This window comes from Lolium rigidum, unplaced genomic scaffold, assembly GCF_022539505.1.
Source record: "Lolium rigidum isolate FL_2022 unplaced genomic scaffold, APGP_CSIRO_Lrig_0.1 contig_28213_1, whole genome shotgun sequence".
Lineage (NCBI taxonomy): Eukaryota > Viridiplantae > Streptophyta > Magnoliopsida > Poales > Poaceae > Lolium > Lolium rigidum.
This window is the reverse complement of record NW_025900089.1, coordinates 18059-23347: the sequence shown is the minus strand read 5'-3', so window position 1 is coordinate 23347 and position 5289 is coordinate 18059.

Genomic DNA, 5289 nt, shown 5'->3' with positions numbered 1-5289 from the left:
CCGAGCCCACATCTACCCACACGCCGCCGCGAGGGGCACATCGAGCCACCTTGGCTACCCACAAAAGCTACACAAACGCGAAGCTCAAGTTAGCCTATGCCAAACAGATGGCTCCCGAGGAGAGGTTGGCAGCTCCGATTCTAAAGACGAGCTCGGAGAGGAGAAGCGTAGGACCCGCACCGGAAAGGACCTTCACCGCCGGAGCGCCCCTCAAAGGTCATCGTACACCGCCCAAAGGTGGCTTCGACTTCACAACAAGGGAAGACCAACACGAAGATATTCGAACACGCCGGAACGGAGCCGACTAAAACGGTCGTGTCGCAACCAAGCCTTGCTCACCACCATTGTTGTTGCTGCACAAGCCAGCCCAACACATCGATGAAACGTCAAGAATCACCTCATCGCCCACGCGACACAAGGTCAAACACCCTCGAAGTTGGCGAACACTCGAAGCCGCTGCTTCGACATTCCGTTGCTCTGTCGCGCCCGACGCGTCAACCAAGACCACCACCTTCTGGGGCGCCGCCCCGACATACCACCGCTTGTTCACGAGCTGCAATGCCGCATGAATCGACCACCCTCAACCCAAGCTGCACAGGGCAATCAACCGCAAACCACGGAGAACACACCAACTCATCCGGGGGCGCCGCCCTGACATAAAATCCGACCGTCCCTCAAGGACGCGTCCGATCGAGCCGACTGCCCTGCCTCCCACACGGCCAAGGTCGCCACTCAAGACGTGACAAACTTACCTGAGGCCGCCGCCTCGACATCCTCCATCGCCGCCGGCATGATGACACAACACGACAAGCAAATCACCATTGCCAAGTGAAGGCCATGCACTCCAAGACGACGCCTCCAAGAAGGAAAACGAATAGACCGTCGCCGTCGCCCGCTCCGGTCGAGGCCCGAGCTTGGGTTTTCACCAGGAGAGCACGGAGCCTTGTGACAGGAGAGGCAGGAGCCCCACGATGATGCCTCCAAGAAGGGGAATGACGCCCCAGGGCGTCGCCATCACCGGCACCGACCGGAGTCGATCTGAGCTTTCACCCGGAGCTTGCACCCTCCAGGCAGCCGGAGCACGCCAACACCGCCGACCACCAACCCTACAAACTGTGGCACCTTCCGCTGGCTAGAAGGGATCTGGCACAGCCCGCACCACCCCGCGCAGCCCCTAGCAGCCTCCACGCCGCCACCCCTGCAGACGTCGTTGCCGATCCCTCCCGGGCCGCCGACGCGCAACCCAAACCATGCCACGGGCCGCCACCCGATCTGCCATGCACCGCGCAACCCGGGGCTGCCGCCCCGGCGTCCGCGCGCCGGCGAGCTGGCCGTCGTCGTGCTGACCAAGCCCCTGGCGCCACCACCACAGAACTTGAGACCCCCGAGCCACCTTTGGAAGGCGTGCCCGCCGCCACTGCGGCAAGGGCCGGTGGCAGCAGCGGCGAGGAGGGCCGGGGAGAGGGCTATGCGGCGGCGGAGGGTCTTTGTCAAGCTTTCCATTGTGCATGTAACTTTTGCATTAATCTTCCATGCTACCTTTGTAAGTTTTTTTTTTGTATGTAATTGTTACTGCCGGTGTCTTCCATCTAAAAAAGAATTGAGCTAGCCAGAAATCCTGCCTTTGCTGGCTGCCCCATACATCAACATTCCTTGAATAAAAATATCCTATAAACTTAGGGGAGTGACTAATGAGCAGATAACTGTTTCGCAATTGAAAAACAGTCAGATTGTTGGAACCAGTAATAAGATGACAGCTGTCAAACTTAAAAGTAAATAAAAATGAAAGAGAAAACTATCTGTTTTTTGTTAAGCAAACAGACACATTTTTTAGACCACCGATGAGTTGTAACGGCTCATACTTGAGTCCCTCTTCTTCAGTTCAACTCCTCTGCCTGTAGGTAAAAAGGTCCCATAAACATAACCGATGAAAAAAAACACGGCTTGAGCCAACTCCACCCACGCAAACCGACGCCGCGTCAGGTGTTCTACAGCAAGAAAGCACGTCCCTCATGGCCTCCACCAACTCTAGGTCTCCAACCTCCATCTGTCTGCTCGTTGAGAGTGGGGGATCAAAAGAACCAAAGAAAAAACAGAGAAAAGTGAGAAATGATTCAGAACTTAAAGAAAAATTGTTAAATGTATAACATGAGAGGTACAGGAGTTGATATACCTAGCCACCTAGGTATCTTCCTTAGTTGCATGCACACACACAAACTGAAAAGCTAGCTTACAACGAATGATCACTTGGAAAACCAAAAGAATAAAAACAACAACTACAGGAACACTACCAGATGCAAAAAAAAAAAAATCCTATTGAATCAAATATGGTCCGTCACATCAATTGTTTGGAAGTTTGCAATAGAGTTTTAGGGGGTAAAAAATCCAACATAACTGAATCTAATTGACACTACACGGACCTGAAGCCTATTGACACCTAACGAAACTGAAGCCAATCTGAACAACCAACGGTTCAGAGGACAAAACAAGTGGAGGATGCACTGAACATATAATTCTTGGATGCTAGCCATCCTGCATCAGATGAGGGTGGACGTGGCGTTTGTGTAGCTAAAAAACTGTAACATGCACAAGGACAAAGTCGTCATGTACACTAACAAGGTTGATGAGGAGGAACATGAAGTGGCTAATGAGCGAAGCCCCACCACGAGGAACAGACGGGGAGGCTTATCCCTTCGCTACAGTAGATCGAAGGCGATTCGGAGGCGACCGCGTCCCCCTGGTCCTCCTCCGGCGAGTCCGCCGCTCCCCTTCACCTCCGGCGGCCGTTTCGGCACCGTGAGGTGGAGGGGAGCCTCGGTCCTCGTCGCGTAGCTAGGGTAGTGTAGTTTTTTCCTCGGGGAGGCAGCGCTCGGATGGGGGTGGCGGCTCAGGAGCGGGGAGTTCTACTGCGGATCCGTCCATCCCGACGAGGCCCTCCGGGGCCGAATCGCGGAGATTGCGGTGTAGATTCCTGCCGGCCTTTCGGGACGGTGAGGTTACGGTTCGTGTGGCCGGCATCTGCGCCGGCGTGTGAGGGTCTCCTGGGTGTGGTTGGCGAGGGGGCGGCGGCGGTGACCACACCGGAGGATTTTGCTTCCCCGTCCTCGTCTCCGTTGCGGCGGCGCTCCCTCTGGCGCCGGCGGGAGGATGTGGGAAAATTGGGGCAGGAGGATGCCAACTCTCGCTGCTCCTCGGAGTGGCGGTTTCGGCGTCGGCAAGGGGGCCTTGGCCTCTGCACAAGGCGCGTGGGTGGAGGAGGGCGGCTCCGGCGTGGTAGCTTCGCCTTGCCGGCGATGTTTGTTGTCGGGATCGGGTGCGTTCCGGGGCCTACCCCGGCCGACGAGCCATAGAGAAGATGGCCCCTGTGGCCATACATGAGGCTCTCTGAAGCGCTGACGCGCGATGAGGCGCGCCCGATTCAGGGAAGGAAGGAAGCTCGGCCCCCGCTCCGGCGAAGCTCCGACGGATCTGGTGGGGGGCGGCGAGTGCGGGTGTTGGGCATGGGTGACTCTGGGGTCCTAACTGTATTTTTCTGTCTTTCGGGGGCCTTTTCGCAATTGTGCAGGGACATGTGTCCCTTCTGCTTTTTACCTTGTCTTAAGCATCCTGTACTGCTTTGGTTAATATAATGGTGCTTTGATTCGCAAAAAAAAAGTGGCTAATGAGCTAAATGAAGAAAAGGCTAACTAACAAATTACACACCTAACTCGTACTGACGAAAGAGAGATTGGATAAACGAAGAAAGCAACATTTGACTGAAAAAAGAAAGGCTGAAGGTAGAGGACTAACAACAGAGAGATTGACACTGTGATCAAAGAGAGACTGAATAAAGGAGGAAAATGCCAAAGAAAGCAACACTTGACTAAAGAAATAAAAGTCGAATATTGAGGAAACTGAGATAATGAATAAATAATTAACCATATGATGAACACTGAGTGGATAATGAAGAATCTGATAAACCGAACAAACAGAAATCTCAAGAAATGAGGGAAATGAAACAATGAATTAAATAAGCAAATTAAAATGAAGTAATATTATGATCCAATAATACTGAGGTAAGATGAAAAAGAGAATAAGGGATTGGAGAATATAACTGAGGTAAGATGATGCAAGAGAAATTTAAACTAAGAGAGAGAGTAGATGAACTTATGACTAAGATTGAGAGACTGAACAATTCAGATACTTAAGTAAATAATAACTGAGGCAACAAGATACTGAACTAAGAAAAAAAATAAGAAATAAAAGGAAGATCAATAACTGATATACTAAAAAAACTCTAGATTTTGTAATAGATTTCTTCTCTAGTATTTTATTCAAGCTAAATAATGCAAATCATAATTATGAAAGAACTCAAAACGAAGAATGGTAGAGAGCACCGAATTGAGAAATGGGAAACAAAACTGAATAAAGAATGATTGAGTGACAGAATCAAGAGACACTAAACAAAAAAGGCAATAATTAAATGACTGAATCAAGATACACTAAACAAAAAAGGCAATAATTAAGTGTCTGAAGAATTGATAAACTAAGACAATAAGAAGCTGACACACTAAAGATTGAGAAACTGAAGAACAAGAATGAGAAAAGTGAATGACTGGGAAGTAAACTCACCTAATCACTGAAAAGTGAGTATTAATGAAATGAACTTAAGAAAAATGCTAAACTGAAGAACAAAAATGAAAAAAGTGAGAATGCAACCTGAAATAGTTGATAAACTAAAGAAAATTGGATAAAAGACTCATAAACTGAAATAAACTAAAAACTGGTGTGTGTGAAATGAACTGAAGACAAGTAAATTGGTGGCCGGTAGTTGACCAAGAGAAGAAGCAACATTTTTTAATTTATTGTTTTGAATATCCAATTACTGTTTAGTTCGCCAATCATTCCACATGTTGACTGACTAGTTAACTTAAAATCCACATGGGGAGAATTAGTTCCACCTATCCATTTGTAGCAGTACAGAGGCTTTCACTGCAGCAGTGTAGCAGTTGCCCGTCAATTTTGTCATCGCAATTCAGTATGACACGAGCCTGTCATTCACTGTTCATCACCAGTTCACTGAAAAGTTGTAATGAAGCTAACAGAGTTCACGAACAGAACATGTCGTACTCGCTGGGTCTGAGCTGCACGCACCACAACAATGACAGTGCTCTTCTTCCATTGTTGGGCCGCCATCCACCGGCGGAGCACCAGCCCCTACTCGCCCTTCATCCACTCTCCGTAGTTCGCTGTATCCGTGGCCGCCTCGCCGCCTGGCGCCTATGCTCGCCGCAACTACGACTAGCCTGC